Below are 17,865 nucleotides of genomic sequence, written 5' to 3'. Positions count from 1 at the left end.
TTTGCAGTTACTCATTGATCAGGGACTCCGGATTTTGTATTTGCTTGTTCTTGATTTGAAGCTGTTTGGAGAGTGTGACTTCAAGGCCTTCTAACTGGAAGGCTAACACATACTTCAGAATCATTGCTGGTTAATTTGGAGCATGACTTAAAGAAATTTAAACACCTCGGTACAATGAAGGTCCTTCTCAGCAGAACATACCTGTTACCAATCACTACTTTGTACCAACTCAGTCTTTTGTCATTTGGCCTTAAGAAGGAAATATTACCACTTTTCCTAGATTTTGGTTGCCAAAAGACAAGGGATAGCCTGGGCCACTTGATATTAGGATTCTTTTGGCCTCCTAGGCCAGTGACTTCATCATTTGCCATGTTTAGGTCAGTTTGGTTTCTGTAGATGCTTAGCTTTTTCAATATCAGCTCTGAATTATTGCAGAGAAGGTATTTACTGCCTCCTTAGAACTTCCACATAGCTTTTGGAACATTAAGCATTCAGTTCTCTGTCCTTCACTCATTTATTCAAAAAATATTTATTGGCTCTCAGGCACTGAGGATACAGCAGTGAAAAAGGCAGAGAACTCACAGCTACCTTTCCACAAGTAGAGAACTTCTCTTCCACCTAATTCAATTTTCAATCAAAGGTGCCCTTAGGATGGAAATACTAGTGGTCAATGAGAAGGAGGGGTGAGGAGTATGGTATGTATGAGTTTTTTCTTTTCCCTTTTTATTTCTTTTTCTGGGGTGATGCAAATGTTCTAAAAAATGTTTATGATAATGAATATACAACTATCTGGTGATACTGTGGGCCACTGATTGTACACCATGTATGGGATGTTTGTATGTTGAGAATGTGTGCACTTGTACGTTGTTGTATCAATAAAAAATTTTTTTAAAAAGTGCCCTCAGTGTACAACCAAGGTGCATGAATCTCCCCTAGCTACTTTTTGTCAATTAGGAAGAGATTTTCTTCACCAGATTCCTCTCCTACCTGACCCCTGCCTTTGAAACCTAACACAGAGGCCAAATCCACTCTGGATTCAGCCTCAAAAATGTCTGCTTGCCCTCCATTAATTAGCACAGGCTCAGGGGAGGCTTGGAGAGCCACCACATCTGGCTTCCAAACCATGCCTTTTCTTCTTTCGTCTACGCCAACACGCAGACCCTCCCACCTGCGTCTTACCCCACCTCCCAATCCTCATTCCATCATATGTGTTAGCCCATGCATGGCCATTTCCCTCGGTGGCCACCCTGTAGGACTTCCTTGCTGTCTTTGCAGACCCTTCAGCCCCTTCCCCTTGGCCCATCCAGTCCCTGAAACTTCCATCTTCAAATGCAGCTCCCAGTCCCAACCTGGCTGGACACCCCCCACCACCACCACCACCACCACCACTCCTACCTCCCCACCCCCCCATTCCCCCACCCCCCCACCCCTGGTCTAGGCAACCCCAGTCTGTCCCCTTCCCATCGTAGGTGGCTTTCAGAACTGGAATGAACTGGTATTTGATGGACTGACTCACACTGCTCAGCCCAGACAAACCTGCGGGGTCCAGGCTGCCCCCTGCCGGATACTTAGGGTTGCCATGGTGATCTTCTGCCAGTCTTCCCTGCTTGGAGACAATCAAAAAATAACAATGAGGACTGTTTTATTCTGTGTCCCACCTGGGAGCCATTTAAGCCTCCCCATTCCTTTTGACACATAATAATTTTTTTTCACTTTTAAGATTATCCTGAAATCTTACTTCCTCCTCTTCCCCCTTGCTTTAAACCTGTATAGTGGAGCCTCTGAGAGCCTCAGGGCTAAGATCACACATACACACGCGTACACATACTGTGCACATGCTGCTTGTCAATCTACAGGGAAGCCCCAGGAACCAGAACTCCTCCACCTCTCCTTGTCCACCGCTTTACAGTTTGCAAAGCGCTTTCACATACAATCTCATATGAGAGCCACATGAATGGTATTATCACCCTTTCCGTTTTCATATGAGAAGACCAAGGCTTGGGATTTTAGGGGACTTAACCATGGTCACCTGGTGACCGGGTGGGACTGGAACTAGGGTTTCCTGGCACCCCAGTTCTGTTTTCTCTTAGCCCACTGGAATGACAGGGTGGGGGCAGAAGGATCCCCACCCCTTCATGCTCCCTGTTCTCCCCTTGGTGGGGCATGACTTACCCAGCCATGAACAGTGTTGGAAACTGCTGTACCCAAGGGATGCAGCCTGGGGTGGCCCTGCCTGCCCAGCTGGATTCCCAAAGCCCCTAATAGCCCTCTGGATTCCCTTGGCTTCTCTCCTTCAGCTAGAGACCTTCTCCAGCCACCTCCTAGATTCAGCTGACCAAGCTTTCCACCCAGACCTGGTAGCCACAGTCCCCTGACCTAGCTTCTTCCTGCACACCCTCCTCCCACCTCAACATCCTTCTCTTCTTTCTGCTTTTTGCCCTGAGTCTTTCTTTCCCTATGTCCACGTGGGACTGGTCCTACTACTTCTCCATTGTTATTTTCCAGAGACTTCCATCTGTAATAGCCAGTCCCATATTACAGATTCACATGGATATTAACCTCAAACCTTACATTTTTACTAAGCACAATGCATAGCTATTGACCAACACACGTGCATTTCCATCAGTAAGGCATATTTTTCATAAAGTTCTGTCCTACCAAAGCATGGACATTTACATTGAACACAGGCATCATTACCTAACATATTTAATTTGAATTCATGAATGTATACATAGGCCACGTTAGCCTAGAACATTCCCGTTTACATTGAACTTAGGTTTTGCTATTAAAACACATTTACATTGAACACCCATTATCTGTGTTTACAGATAACTCAGATTGCCATGTATTACCCCTGTGACCAGTCCAAATTTTCTTTCTTGGTTTGGAGGGTTGAGGGTCATTCCTTGGATGTACCTTAAAGGCTCTTCCCTAAGTTTGGATTTGGGGTTACACAGATCAAGTCCCATAAGAGTGTGTGCAGCGGTGAGAGCCTCCTGGGGCATGTGACAACAGGTTTAAGGCCTAGGCCTGGGTTTTAGCAGAGCAGTAGGAAGTAGACTGGGCTCCCGGAGGAGGAAGGGCCTGCCTGAGGTCTCCAGCCTTAGAGGTCAGGGTGACTAAGGAGTGACCAGTGGAAATGAAATATGGGGGGTCAGCATAGTTCAGGGTTTGCAGCTCAGATCCACTTCATTTCTTTCTGCCTAGGTCTTGGCCCAATCAATCTCCCTATTCTATAGCAAGGGCCTCTGAATCCCAGAGAGGGAGGGTGCTTATCCAAAGTCACATAGCAGGTGAGAGGCTGAGCCAGGTTTGGCCAGGTGTTCTGTACTCCCTGACCACAGGTGTCTGGTTGGGGTCAGGATCAGTTTGTGTCATGCTCTGCTTAGAACCATGGTTTAATGTCCTCTTAGCAACAGCAATCAACATGAGAGTAGAGGCCAGCCTTGGACAGACACAATGTGGGTTCAAATCTCAGCTCCACCACTTTCCAACTGGCTGGGGAGGACAGTAGAGTGGGTTGCATGGGTGGGCAGTGACCTTGGGCAAGTGGCCTCCCTTTTTGAGCCTCAGTTTTCCCTTCTGTAAAATGGGGTCAGTAATACATCTGCCTCATAAGTTCATATTGCATGTGCAGTGCCTAGCACAGAACCTGGCATGCTGTAAGTGCTCCTTGAATGCGAGCTCCTATGGTTAATAGTAATATTATGATTATTTTGGTATCTGGGTGACCTTGGGCCTCAGTCTCCTCATCTGTAAAGTGGGGTTAACAATGGTACTGAGGGCCCCAGCTGCCCACACTTGATGCCAAAGTCCCTCCCCATTTGTCCCCAGTCCCTAGATCTGATGGCCCTGTATTTCCTAGTTGCCCCACAACAGAACCCAGAGAGAAGGAGAAAGGAAAAAAGCAAGGAAATAAATATCTCACCGTCCGTCTGTCAGTAAGCAATGGTGGTGTCAGTTTTCATAGAGAAGGGGAATCTGCAAAGTAGTCAAAAAAAATATTTCCTCCGTGACTCCAGCAGCCCAGCTGTTCTCTTTCAGGAAAAGTGCTGAGGGCTGAAAATAAAATAAAGGAACAATGATAGAAAGACACAAAGAAGGAAGAGAGGACAGGAGGAAGGAAAGGGCAAAGCAGACAGGGAAGAGGGCATGGGACAAGGTAGCAGAGAGGTGCAAGGTTTAGACGGGGCCCTTCCAGGGCTGCCTGGAACAGCCTTCAGCATGCTGCCATCTCCCCAGAACCTGTTCTGAGCAGCCCACCTAGCTTCAAAGACAGCTTTAATGAAAGAAGAGGGCTCGATCATTAGCATTGTCATCGTATTTGTGTCCCACTGCTCCACCTACGATAGTCCCTTAGGCCCATGGGCCTTTTAGAAATGGTTGCATCTCAGCAATGATTTAAAAATGGCCTCCAGGCAAGGAGGAAGACCCAGGAGAGAAATTTCCAGATTCCCACTCAGCCTCTTGTCATATTCTGCCTCTCAGCCCACACTGGGCAATTGTGGCCAGTCAGTGGGTCTTGTACAGGCCCCTCTCTGTCCAGCCTTCACACCTTTGCACCTGCTAGTCCCTCCTCCTAGAACATCCTCTCCCACTTTACATGTCAAAATCCTACCCTCTTGTAGGGAGATACCTAAGATTCCCTGCCTCCTCTGTGCTTCATCTCTCCTTCCTTCCAGCTCTGATCACTATGTACCTTATATGGGACCCACCCCTCACCTGGCCTGGGCTCTGGCAGACAGGGACCTGGGCCCCCTAAGCTGTAGCTTCCTAGTGCATTGTTAGGACAGCCAGAAGGAGCATAATGGGGCTGGTCTGAGCCTCACAGGGCCTCGGGTTCTCAGCCAGTCACCTGCCCATCCCTACACTCCCACCAGTGAGGCCATGGGGCAAACCATCTCTTCAGCTAAACAAGCAGCTAGACCAAAGGAGTTCTAAGTGCCCCCCACCAGGCTCCCAGTCAGCCCAGAGCCTTCCCCGGCACCTCTGCGTTCTTCAGTCAGATGGCAATCCAGGTGCCATCCCGGCTCTGCCACTTACTTGTTCAATGACCTTGGACAAGTTACTGAGCCTTTATGTGCCTCTGTTTCCTCACCTGTCAAATGCAGATACTAATAGAGCCTTCCTCACAGGACCGATGAGAGAATGATGTGAGTTCCTGTAAGCATAAAGAGGAAATGCTCAGGGTCAGGCATTATTATTTTCCCCACATTCTGTGGGGAATTCTGGGGAAATAATTCTGCCTTCCTTCTGGACATGGCTTAGAAGATCTCGGCTTCCCTGGCTGTCAGCTAATCCCAGCTGAGTCCCTCATGACCATCAAAGCCACCCCACCCACCCCGGCGTGCTCCTGGGATGGAGAAGCCTCGGCAGCCCAATGGAGGAGATCTCTTACGGTGGAAATTCAGGCAGTGGGGATGGAGATGGGAGAGTAATCACGGTAGAATCCCAGGCAGGGGGCGGGGAGAGGGTATGTCTGGGGCAAGTGCTCCCCTCAAACCCTGCCCTACATTTGGATTCATTCTCTCCTACTTCTCTCAGAGAGAGGGCTGGCTGCCCCCTGGGCTACCTTCCCACAAGTGGGGAAACACCAGGTTTTTTCCCTGCCCCACCTGCTTGCAGATTTGTGACCTATATTTGGGGCATAGGAGAAGAGAGCTCAGTCCTCCTGATAAGTTATGGGCTCTGAGCTATGAATCACAACCAGATCCCCTCATCCTTTCCTCCATCCCCTCATACCCCCGACTCAGCTCTCTCAGTTGCCATGACAGCGGGGCACTGGGAAGCAGGACTCCATGTGGAGTCAGAGCCAGAGTGTGCCAGGTGTGTGTTAGTCTTTAGTGCCCAGGTGGGTGGTGCTCCTGCATGCTGGGCAATGGTGGGGGTGGAGGTGGGGGCTGTGTGCTTGGATGGTGTCCCTTCCAACTGCATTCCTGGACCACATACATTTCCTTGACATGCAGCCTGAACACAGGCAGGAACAATTGGTACCTTTACTAAGTGAAGTCTGGTGGGTGGAAATGTGAGGCAGGACTGTGGATGTGTTTGCCCTTTTGGTGGCTGAATGTCTTCCCCCACCATACTTCACCAGGTTCATGCAGAAGCCCCCTCATCACACCCTCTTGTGCCTCTCCCCCCAGTAGGCAAGCAGGATGGGCAGTACCATGCCCACTTTGAAGGTGAGGAAACCGAGGCCAGCTCATGTACTCATTTCCTGGCCTCACCCTAGGCGCCAGCCAAGCTGAGTCCCTGCTGAGGCCTCCTGGCTCCAGTCTGGGGTCTCACCAGGCAATGGGGTGTCTACGGGGCACTTGAGATCCTATACCTCTGGGCTGTCTCCTCCTCTACCCCAAGTAAGGCCAGCTCATGTCCACTACAAGGAGAGAATTATCAGCAAGGTCTTTAACTTTGCTTCTATTTATTCTTCTCCAAAGCTAACTGCTGGCTTAAGGAAAGGCCAGCAGCCCTTCTAAAGTGGGTCTGCAGCCAGCTCTCCAGTGGGACTTGTAAGACGTGTGCAGGATGCAAAGCAAGTGGCCAGTTAGAGGCAGCAGCCCCACATCCAGTAGGGACCAACTTGCCTGGGAATGGGAGGCTGAACAGAAGTAGCCATGAGTTTGTTCATGCTGCTTCCCACACTTCAGACCCACACTTCAGACATGAGCTGGCATTGGTCTTTAGCCATGAGACAGGCACATACACTCTCCTCTAACTTGAGCATGAGAGTAAATGTGAAAATGTCCCCACCATATTCAAGAATGGAAGTAGAGCTGGGTTCTGGTGTCTTGAGAGGTCCTGAGGTTTACCCCTCTGTCTGCTGCTTGGGCTGACTCTTGGGAGAAAGACAGTGGTGGGGAATGGGCCTCAGCCCCTGCCTTTCTACCTCTAATGTGTATCCTGGGGCTGGGCCACTCCTCCCTGGCCTCCACTTCCTGGGCTATGAGGTCTGAGGTCCTTGCAAGCTGGCCATTTGAGCTCCCTCCTTCCAGGCCCCTCCCTTCCTATTTGGGGAGAAGGTGGGTGGTCCCCTCCACCATGCTCTGCTTGGGAGAGGATGCAGCAGGGGTTGGATAAGCCAGTTCTGGGGGTGAAGGGGGTGGCACAGGGGAGATCCACAAGTCTGTGAGTCACTGGAAATTTTCCTGAGGGCACACCAGGCCACTCTCCCCACTCGCCTGATGAGCCGCCAGGACAAGGCAGGTATTTATGGCTGGTTTTCACGCCCCAGCAGGTGGTGTGAACACACTTTAGTCTGAGTGTATGCGCCCATGTTTTGGTTTTGAGAGTATTGGGACCTTCCCACTGTCTGGGGCTTTCCAGATCATTCTACTTTGGGTTGCCAGCCTGAATCACATGGGGTGGATCCCACCTGAGGGCCCTCCATCCAATCCCAAACCTCTATGACCTTCATCGGACCAGGCCTGGCTTCTGGTCCTGGCTCCACCAAAGCAAGTTACCTCCCTCTCTGAGCCCCTGGTTTCTCATCTGTGAAGTGAGCCCAATAGGCAATTCTGCACATGTTGCTTGAGGGATCGGGGAATCAGACCGTACTGTGTCCACCAGCAACAGGAGTGGTTAATGGCAGGTCAGCAGGGCTCAGTCCACCCCAGGCCCTGCTCTGGGACCTGGTTACTGCATCTTAGAAGCCCAGGTGCTGGGTCTTATTTGCACTCCCATGTCACTCACACCTCCACCAATGCCATCGTCATTCCCCAGGTAATGGAAGCACCCCAGGCAGGTGGTGGGCCCAGAAGGGACAGGAGGAAGCTTAAGTCTGCTCTTGGAGCCCCTGAAACCAGGGTCCTGCCTTGGCTCTGGTCAGCCAGGCTGTGGGCACAGGAGGGATGGAGGGGGAGAGCACTACCCAGTACAGACAACAGTGGCTGTGCTACCAGCCAGGAAGCCCTGAGGGCTTGGGTTTTCTCTCTGTGAACCGATGGGCCTTGACAGGGAGGGAATTGTGGAAAAGTTCTGCTCAGGACACCTAACCCAGACACATAACAGAGATAGCACATAGGTTTAACTATAACACAACAAAACTTTTTTAGTGACCACATCCACAAAACGGACACCACTGCACCGACTAGACTCATGATAACAACAGCTCACCCTTCTAGAGGGCTGCCATGTGCCGAGCCCTGTGCCCAGTGCTCTGAATGGATTGTTTTGTTTAATCCTCACAACCCTTTGGGACACGGTGCTAAATTTAGGAAATGAAGGCAGACAGGTGAAAGGACTTGGCCAAGTGTTCTGCCCAGAAGGGTCCATATTCCAAAAGTTCTCCCACTCAGCACCCATCCAGCTCTGCGTGCTGATATATCATCCTGTCTCCCTTCCCTCCCCTCCCCTCTTCCCCTACTGAAGGGAGATGAGGTTAGAATGCACGAACTCCAGTCTGGGGGCAGCACCAGACTCTTAGGACACCCCTGTGTCCCTCTGTCCCCCCACCCTATACCTAAAATCCCTCCCTCGGGCTTGCTGCCTCTAGGTGCTGTGGCTTCTCTCTGGGAAGCAATATAGCGCTGGGAGTGGGCCACCTCAATAACCGCCCACCCCGACCCCCATGCTCTGAGGAAGTTTGTCAGATACTCTGCCCATAACTGGAGGGACCTGCACACCTCAAAATGGCAGGAAGGGGGTTGACAGGCCCATGCAGCCAGGGGAGGGGGAGGTGGCACGGACCTCAGCTTTCTAGAGACTCTGTAGCAGTTCTGAAGACCTGAAGCTCCTGGGGTCTCCTCCTGCCCCCTCCCTCACCCCTGCATGCCTCCTCCCGCATGTCCCCATAGGCCCGTGGGCTCTTCCATGTAACCTGATCATTGTTGATTTTAGCAGCCACTTTTAAGGTTTGTCGCATGAGGGTGGCTCAGCCCCAGTTCTACTCCTGGATCCCAGGGTCTCCCCTGGTCCCGTGGACAGCCCTAGGGAGCTCCAGCCCAGGGAGCCTTCCTGTTCCCCATTCCTTCTCCATTCCTATCACTGTCCAGGGGGTCTGGTGAGGCCACCTGTCATCCGGCCTGCCTAATGGCTGAGGTCTGGCCTACCTTACTCTCCCCTGAACCTCTGTGAGAGAAGGACAATAAGCCAGAGAGAGAGAGAGCAGAAGAAACAGAGACAGAGAGGGACTGGTACCAGAGGGGTCAGAGAGGAGCTGGTACTGATCAGCCCAACCTGACCCAGCCCACCCCTAAGAAGCACACTCTGCCAGTTCTTTGTAGCAAACAATGGCCACGCCCACTTCACCTTTTGCATATCCTCTGTGTTCCATGCGGCTCGGCCTTTGCAACCAGACAGACATGTTCCAGCTCACCCACGTATGACCTGTGTGTCCTTGAGCAACCCTGACCCCTCTCCGAAGGGGAGGGTGCCAGGCCTCAATCCTCAGGGACACCTCCATTCCCTCTGTGACCATGTCACCTGGCCTGTCACTGCAGGCACACCCCAGCTGCCTTCAACCACCGGGCAGGTGACAAGACGGGCGAGGACCAAAGGGCTGAGAGAACTTGGAAGGAAGCTCTTAGGAGCCCCCCACTGCAGCTGCTGTCAGAGCGCGCGTCCCAACTGTTATAACACAGCACTGTGTGTGTGAGAGTCTCCCACCTTCTGTGAGGCTGAGTCCAACTGGGCAGGGGGGAGAGGCAGGAGGCCCTGGCTCCCAGGTGCTTTGGTGCTGACTTGCTGTGTGGCCTCAGGCAGCCACCAGGCCTTTCTGTGTATATGCAAAACTGGCTCAGGGGACCCCCGAGAGGACCCCTGAGAGAGAGGGCTCAGCCCAAAGTGCAGCCTATAAGAACTTTTAGGATTCCTTTCTTTCCTCAGGTAGAAGGAAAGCACTTGCGGAGACAGTGCTCTAATGAAAGTATTTCAGGAAAGCCCAAGTGACAGGCCTGGGTGCCGTTGGGTAGGTTGCTGCTCCTGGCTTGACCTTGGCTGCATCTGCATTTTGGGGACAGAGCCAGCCTCCAAGACCCTCCTGCCACGGAGTCCTGCTGGCGGGATGGAGGGTGTATGTGACCATCTCCCCAGGCCCTGGCTTGTACCCCTTATTTGTGTGGCCCTTGGCAGAACTGAGCACACCACAGGCACACAGGTGCCATGTCAGGCTGCCTGGCTCCCCTAAGGAAGTGTCCTAGAGACTGCAGACCCCAGCCTGAGAGATGGTGGGGTTCCAAGCTCTTGGCCATCAGGGATACCAAATGCCAGCATTCCCAGCTATCCCTCCTTCTCTCCCCTCTCCCCACAAAGCCTCTGTTACCAGCTCTGCCCCTGTTTTCCTCCTCTGCTCCCAGGGTTTAGGGTGCCGTGTGTGGTGAAGCCTAGGGTGGGCCAGGCCATGGCTATTCTGTCCCCCAACCCTGGCAGCTGGATACCTTCCCCTTCCTCAGCTGTCCCCCTCCCTCTTCCCACTAATGTTCTGGGCTCAGGCCTTAATGGAGCGTAAACAGAGCCTGGCAAAGGGAAGCCTCATTAGGCTGCATCTAAGTAGGAGCCCCTGTGAGATGGGTGGTTGGGGGAGGTGGAGGGAACAACCCATTCCTGAGGGCCTACTGTGCACCAGAATGCCACATACATATGCTCCTAGAACCCTCCCCACAATCCTTCAAGGTTGGCATGACTGTCCCCAGGTAATGTGAAAGAAAAGCAGCTTAGAGAGGGTCAGTGTCTTGCCCAAGGTCACAGCCAGCTGCTGCCTGCACTGGGATGTGCACCCTATGTGTCTGACCCCAATGTCACTTCTTCCCAGAACCCCAGACGGCTTCAGCATATCAGAGTTCTTCAGGCTTCTATGATATTTTTTATTACAGGCTTGTCTGGCCTATTCTTGCATACCACAGTGATGCGGAGCTCACTACCCGGTTTCTGGGCAGTTCTGACATATTCTTTGCATTTCTGGACCTCCTTTCTCTCTCTCAGCACCTGACTCCAGAGTAGTCAAAATGATGGGGGGGAGTGGGGCCAGCCAGTCTCTTGGGCTCTCTCCACACCCACCCCTCATCCATCTCCTTCTGTAATCAGGCAGGGAGTAGGGGAAGCCAATGCAGTTCTAAGTGGCCAGCCACCCCTTCGTTAGTCTTAGCTAACAAGCTGTTTATGGGTGCGACATGACACCTGCTTTCTTCTTTATCACTTCAATAATTTATGGACATATTAGTGGCCAAGCAGTCACCCTGGGTCCCAGCCAGACTGGACGGGGTGATGCAGCCGGGTGCCTCTGCCGATATTTACTCTCTTCCACCATCAATTATTAAGGATTCCTCCTTCATTTTGCACATAATTACATACGCTGTTATGGTTCAAACTCCCCTGCTCTTAATCCCTCTGGAGAGGGGCCCAGACTGCCCAATAGAATGGAGCTGATGTGGGAACTCAGCTAGCCAGAGAATGACGCAGGTGGTCACCCCACTGGGGCCAGGCATGGTTTGGGAGAGAGATGGTGGTAGCCTCTCTCAGCCTGGATCACACTAGGTGGAGTTTTGCACACTACTTCTTTGGCTCTTTGTGGCACAGAGTGGACTGTAGTGAATGTTTGTTGAGTGGGTGAATGAATGAATGAATGAATGAATAGATTATGGATAGATGGATCCCTCCAGCAATGATCCCACTCAAGGAAAGCTGTCCTAATTGCTCTAGCCACCCAACCCACCCTTCCTTCCAACTCCTTCAGACCCTCCTGGGCTGGGCTGGGAGTCCCCAGTGCGTGGCAGGGCCTGAACCCTCTCTCTGTGTCCTTAGTACCAAGCCAAGGGCAAGTCAGGATGGAAGGAGGGCAATCCCAGCTCTGCTGTTGGCTTGGGGTAGTTGCTCAACCTCCCTGCTCCTTTTTCCTCATTGGCTTAATGGAAATAATAATAATAATGGTACCTACTTTACTAGGGTGTGGTTAAGGCTTATATGAAATCATTTATAAAAGTACCTAATTCAGGGCCTAGCATGTTATAGGTGTTCACATAATATCCCTTAACCTCAACTGTTGTCCCTCTGTGATGTGAATTCAGTATAATCGAACCAAACTGAATTGTATTGAATGAAATCATCTTATTCACACCTTCCTTTGTCCACACTTGCTCATTTTTAATCTCTCCTGCAATGTAGTAGGCACCAAGCTTGGCTCACAGGGGCTCTGAAGATATTCCCAGCTGATTAATCAAGACTGTTCTAGCTTCTCAATCCACACCTATAAAGGGGGACAGTGGGGGAATCTGTTCTTTGCTACAGAAAAACAGACTGAAGCTCAGGAGGCAATGGGGCCTCCCCCAGGTCACGCAGCAGGTGCAGAGCCAAGCGCTAGCCTCTTACTGGCCCAGGAATAGCTCTGTGGGAGGCTCTTGCCTTAGTTTCCTCATCTATAAAAGTAATTAATAATAAATGAACTCCATGTGATTATGACAGGATTAAATGAGTTGCTACATGTCACTCACTTAGAGCCATGCCTGCTCATAGTGCACACCCCAGAAGGTAGGGTTTGGGTTACACCTGACTGTGCCACCTCCCCGCCTCTCTCTCCAGAGGTAACAGCCCTCTGGAATTGCTGGTGATCATTTTCATGCATGTCTTTTCCTATATAAAAAAAAAAAATATATATATATATATATATATATATATATATGTAGGTAGGTAGCCACACACGATTTATAAGGTTTCTTGGCCTGTTTTTAAACTTCATATATGGTACCATCTTGTGCATATCTTGCCTTTTATCATACAGCATTCTGTTAGTGAGGTCATCCACACTGCGTGTGTCTCCAGCTTATCCTCTGCAGTTGTGTTGGAGCGTTCCACTCAGGATTATATCACGTTCTGTTAGTCCTTGTCCCACGAAGGGCATCTAGGGCATTCCCAGATCTTCACTATTACAAACCATGCCACCGTGAACATTCCGGTAATCGTCTTCGGATGCGTATGTTTCTCCAAGATACATACCCAGGAGGGGAACGGTTGGGTCATAGAGTCTGCCTTTTTTCAATGTTCCTGGACAACCCCACATTGCTGTCTGAGATGGCCAGAGCACTCCTCAGCCCAGCCAGCAGCAGACACTGGGCTTGTCTTATCTCAACACTCATAACCACAGGGAGGGATTGTTACCCCATTTTACAGATGGGATATGAATTGTTTGCTTCATAACAAATCACCCAAAAACTTAGTAGCTTAAAATAATAAATAAGGCCTGACTCAGGGAGGATTTGCTTGCACGTCACTCAAGTGGTTACTGGCAGGACTCAGGGTCTCGTGGGCTGTTGGCCTGAAACATCTGTTTCTTTCCATGTCTCCTCCATAGGGCAGCTCCCAACATGGCAGTTGATCTCCCTCATAGCAAACAAGCAAGAGAGCGAAAGAGAGTACCCAACATGGAAGCCACAGTGTTTTTGTAACCTAATTTCAGAAGTTTCATCCCATCACTTCTGCCACATTCCATTCATTAGAAGCAAGTCACCTAGTCCCCAGTCCACAGTCAAGGGGAGGGGATTACCCAAGTGGATGAATACCAGGAAGTGGGGATCATTTGGGGACCATCTTAGAGGTTGCCAGGGCAACCGAGGCTCAGAGAAGAGAAGTTACTTGCCCAGGGTCACTGAGCAGTGAGAGACAGGGCCAGGACTGGAACTCAAGACTGCTTGGCTCAGAAGCTGAACACCTCCCGAGCCGCCACACTGCCTTTGACTTAACTTAATAACAGGTTCTGACTTAAGTTAATAAACAAGTCTCTTGCACAACACAACTCAAGACAAGTGCTTAATGAATGGATTTGCTAATAGCGCTGCCTGTTGGCACACATTAGCTCAAGTTCCCCCTGATGTGATCCGTGGGGACAGCCGATCCCAAGCTCTTGGGAGGAACCTCTCTGCCAAGCCCAGAGTCCAGATTCCCAGAGCTGGGAGTGGTCCCTTTATACAAACAGTCTATTTGCTTTTTGGGTTTTGCTCCCAACTTAATCATTTGGGGTGTTTTCCTGCATTTATTTTTTTTAATGGAATGCATACTTCCCTATCTTTTTACAGAGAGACGACTGTGTCACATAATGACTCGAGGTCAGAAATATCAGGTGTCCCCCTGGAGGGAGTGTGGGGTGGGCAGGGCTGTCTGACCCCTGAGGAATACCCTGCTTCTAAGCCACTGGGGCCCCGCAGCAGCCTGGAGCCCAGTTCAGTAGGGCTGTAAATCAAGGTCAAGTATGGGCCAGCACCAGGAAACTTTTGGCCTCCCCCCTTTTTGGTGGATTTTTGGAATCCACCAGTAGGATTCCAAATAGGGGAGGCAAGTGGCTACATTGCTTCTAGATAAGTGAGGTGTCACTGATGATGGAAGGAGTGGGTGGCCAATGGCCCAAGGAAGAGAAGTAAGAGGTGAGGATTCAAAAGTATCCCTGCCTTCATGCCCTGGTTCCCTCCTCCAGGGCAGTCAACTAGTCCTCGATAAACTGATTGTAGCTGGGTTGAATTGGCACTCATCAAACCCTCGGGAAGCGAGGCTCTGCGGTCAGTGCAGAAACTGGAAGCTGTACAGGATGAATGCATGCCCTCAGGGTGTTCCCAATTCTCAAAGGATGGAGATGCTAAAAAGGACCTTAGAAGAGACCCTGACTTTACAGAGGAGGGCCTCTGGGGCCAGGGGGGCAAAGTGCAACCGCAACAGTAATTGTAATAACCATAAAACTGCCTACCATTCAAGTCTACTATGGGCCGGGCTCAGCATCAAGTATATTAAGTCACGTGCTCCACACACCAACCCTGTGGAACGGGTTCTGCTGATATTCTCATTTTACAAAGGAAGAAACTGAGGCTCAGAGAGGTGATCAAGGATACAAGCCCAGCTCACAGGGAAGAGACGGGGGTGTTCGGAGCAGGCTTACAGGAGGAGGGGGTCACATAGGGCCCTGAATTAGAGGGAGAAGAGGGGCAAGGGCATCCCAGAGGGTTCAAGGAAGTGGGCTGATGACAAGAAAGCATATAGTGGGGGTTACCAGGGAACGGGGTGCCCCAGTGAGGTGGGGGGTGGGCTTTTCACAACCCTGAGTCTTGGCCTCAGCCTATACCCACCAGCTGATATTTCTCTGTTAACCAGTGCATCTCCACATCCAGTTGGGCCAGCCATTGTGCAGAGAAACCCCCTTCAGCTGAACCCTAAATGCCCTTCCCTGTGCTTTCTGCTCCGTGGAGGACAAGGGGAATAAGGAACAGTGGGGAGAACCTGGATGAGTAGGTGTCCCAGCCCAGCCGGGACCCTGGTGTCCCTGAGTCCCTTCTGGCTCTTGGGAAGGAGAGTTGGGAGGAGACAAGAAGGCCCCGACCCTGGCTCCAGCCCCAGGCGCACCTCATAGAGTGGGCTTTCCCGTTAGCCTTCTCGGATGTCCCACCATCTGTCAGCCACCTCCAGAGCTGCACCAGCGCAGGCTCTGACCTATGGATTTTCTGCCACTTCGTGATCCACTTCTCTCCAGCCTGAGTTGCTAGGACTTCATTACGCCAGCAGCCTCGCTGACCCCAGCACAGAGGAGCTGTGGGTGAGCACCAGAGCCTCTGCTGCAGCTCTCAGAGGCCCCAGGACCCCCAACTTCTGAGCTTCAGCCTTCCAGGGACTCAAGGTCCTCCAGGGAGGCCCCACTTCAGGCTGTATGCCACTCTCTCTACTGTCTGGGCAGGAACCACAGAATCCTGGAACTTAGAACCCCCAGGCCTAGCCTCTATTGCACAGCTAGAGAAACTGAGGCCCAGGAAGGGGGAGTGACCTCCTCAAGAGCATACATCAAGTTAGCAAGAGAACTCAAAATCAAATATCTGGGCGTGTGAGGGTAGTTCAATGGTAGAATTCTCTCCTGCCATGCGGGAGACCCGGGTTTGATTCCCAGCCCATGCATTTCCCAAGCAAACAAACAAACAAAAAATTCGACAAATAGTACTGCAATAATGGGATACTCATGTGGAAAAAGAATGAAATGTGACCCCTGCCATACAGCATACAAAGAAAACAAAATCAAATTTCTGACATAAGTGAGACATAAGGATAATGCATATTTAAGATAAATTAATAATAAAGTTAAATTTTAGCTAAGCTGTAAAAGCCCAGCTCCACAGGGACCTCCAGCCAGATGCCGACTCCACCCCACTCTATGCCCAGTGCCATTTGCCCAGCCCCCACCCACCTCTCCAGCTCCTGGTCTCCGTTTTTCTTGCTAATTAGAGGTCTCAACAATGACTCTGCTGTCCCAGCCATTTTAGAGCTGTCATTAATTTCAAGTGCCTTCAGAAATAATCATCATCATAAAACCCTGCGAGCTGCTGGTATGTAAGCGGGCAGGACTAGCACAAGGCAGGCATACAGGCTAGGCTGTGTGCCACTCTCTACTTCCGATCCACTGGGGACCCCTCAGTGCCCCTGCCTCTCCTGTCTCCACCTCCTACGTTCTCACCTTTCCGGGTAGGGTAAGAGCAGGGGTTGGGCTTTGACATTAAACACACCCAGAACTACAAAGCTCAGCTCCCCCTCTTAGGCACTGAGTGACCTTGGGCAAGTCACTGGCCTTCCCAGAGTCTCCATTTTCTCACCTGTACAGTGAGGGTAGCAATACCAACCTTGAAGTGAGATGAAGCATGTAAAGCATAGCTTAGAGTTTGGCTTACAGTAGGGGCTGGATAAATGGTAGAGGGCCCAGTTCACTCCTTCAGAGTCTCCCACCCAGCCTGTTCCAACTTCTCTGTTCTGCTGTGAGCATTTAGGCTGCATCAGGCTGGCGCCTTCTGGCAGTCAGCTCCTGCTTTATTGAACTTGATGAGTTCTCACCTGTAAACCAGGTTCTGCTGTGTGCCCACCATGAGACATGGAGTCTCAGACCTGCTCTTAGGTGCCCTGAGTCTGAGGACAGAGAGGAAGGAGACTCATCTCTAAGGCCATTGCAAGCTATTTGGAAGAGATCAGGTATAGAAGGAATTGGTCCCTGTTTGGACTTGAAGTACAACTGAAACGGGAGAGAAGGCATGCCAAGCAAGTGAACCAGCAAGGACAAAGGCTTGGAGGTGAGGGTGAATATTCTTCAGCTGTAGGTTCTGTATATAATGCTCTGGTATGCCAGAAAAGTCTTGGACTGGGCTACCCTAATGTTTCACATTCTTAGTGGCCCTGGAGATCCTGGGAGCACTCTTCTGCAGGCCATCCATTCCAGACAAGAACAGGAATGGAGAAACGGCTCTTCAGCAGCTTGCCTGTACAGAGTTGCTTTACTGGATGCTACCCAGTGGGAGACCCCTTCTTTCCTGGGCTCTGGGTGAGGAGGTCAGGGGCCTGCACTCTCACTAGGCTCAGGCAGGGGTCTGAGCTCAAAAATGCTTTTCCTGCAAGTTCTTCCAATAAAGCCTCACTCTCCCCATCATTTCCATTAGAGAAATAAGACAGGGAGTGCTGGGGGTGGGGATGGGGGTCATTTCTTTTGGAGAAACAGGGTAGGTAAATGACTTGATTACTTGGATACAGTTTAAACGATGGAGAACTGAGGCTGCCGGGCAGTTCCTCCCACACAGCTCTGCATTCACCCCTGCTGCCCCCAAGGCGCAGAGGGATAAATTGCAGGGCCTAAAAAAATCCCACCCTGGGACGCCAGTTTCCTCAGCCAGCATCTGGAAGTAGGGGCAATGCGGCCCTTACCCATTTCTCCGCCGAGGCCACTGAGGCTGGGAGCAGGTGAGTCGGGGGCGGAGAGATGCGGTGGCCGCGCAGTGCCTGCGTCAACCGCCGCACCAGGAATAGCCCCCGCCCCCGCCCCCGCCCCACAGCGGGTCTGCGCGCCCGCCGTGAGCCTAGCGGAGCCTTTACGCAGGAACCAGAGCGCTGCTATTCCTGTAGGGCTGGTGGGAGGAGGCGGCGCGGGAGGGC

At 51.3% G+C, this 17,865-nt stretch overlaps 1 protein-coding gene and 1 long non-coding RNA gene across 6 annotated transcripts in view; one reads left to right on the top strand and one right to left on the bottom strand.

Annotated features, from left to right (window-relative positions):
• LINGO1 (leucine rich repeat and Ig domain containing 1) overlaps window positions 1–17,865 on the top strand; it is a 194,048-nt gene that overhangs the window by 156,100 nt on the left and 20,083 nt on the right. The gene's annotated exons all lie outside the window — the stretch shown is intronic.
• On the bottom strand, window positions 1,480–17,717 carry LOC143652264 (uncharacterized). The gene is made up of 4 exons (XR_013160539.1): window positions 17,638–17,717; window positions 5,099–5,161; window positions 3,929–4,059; window positions 1,480–1,603 (listed from the first exon to the last, which is right to left on the bottom strand). It is a non-coding gene; the product is annotated as an uncharacterized LOC143652264 (long non-coding RNA).

The sequence above is a fragment of the Tamandua tetradactyla genome, chromosome 12 (assembly GCF_023851605.1).
Source record: "Tamandua tetradactyla isolate mTamTet1 chromosome 12, mTamTet1.pri, whole genome shotgun sequence".
NCBI lineage: Eukaryota > Metazoa > Chordata > Mammalia > Pilosa > Myrmecophagidae > Tamandua > Tamandua tetradactyla.
This window is presented reverse-complemented; position numbering and strand designations above follow the sequence as displayed.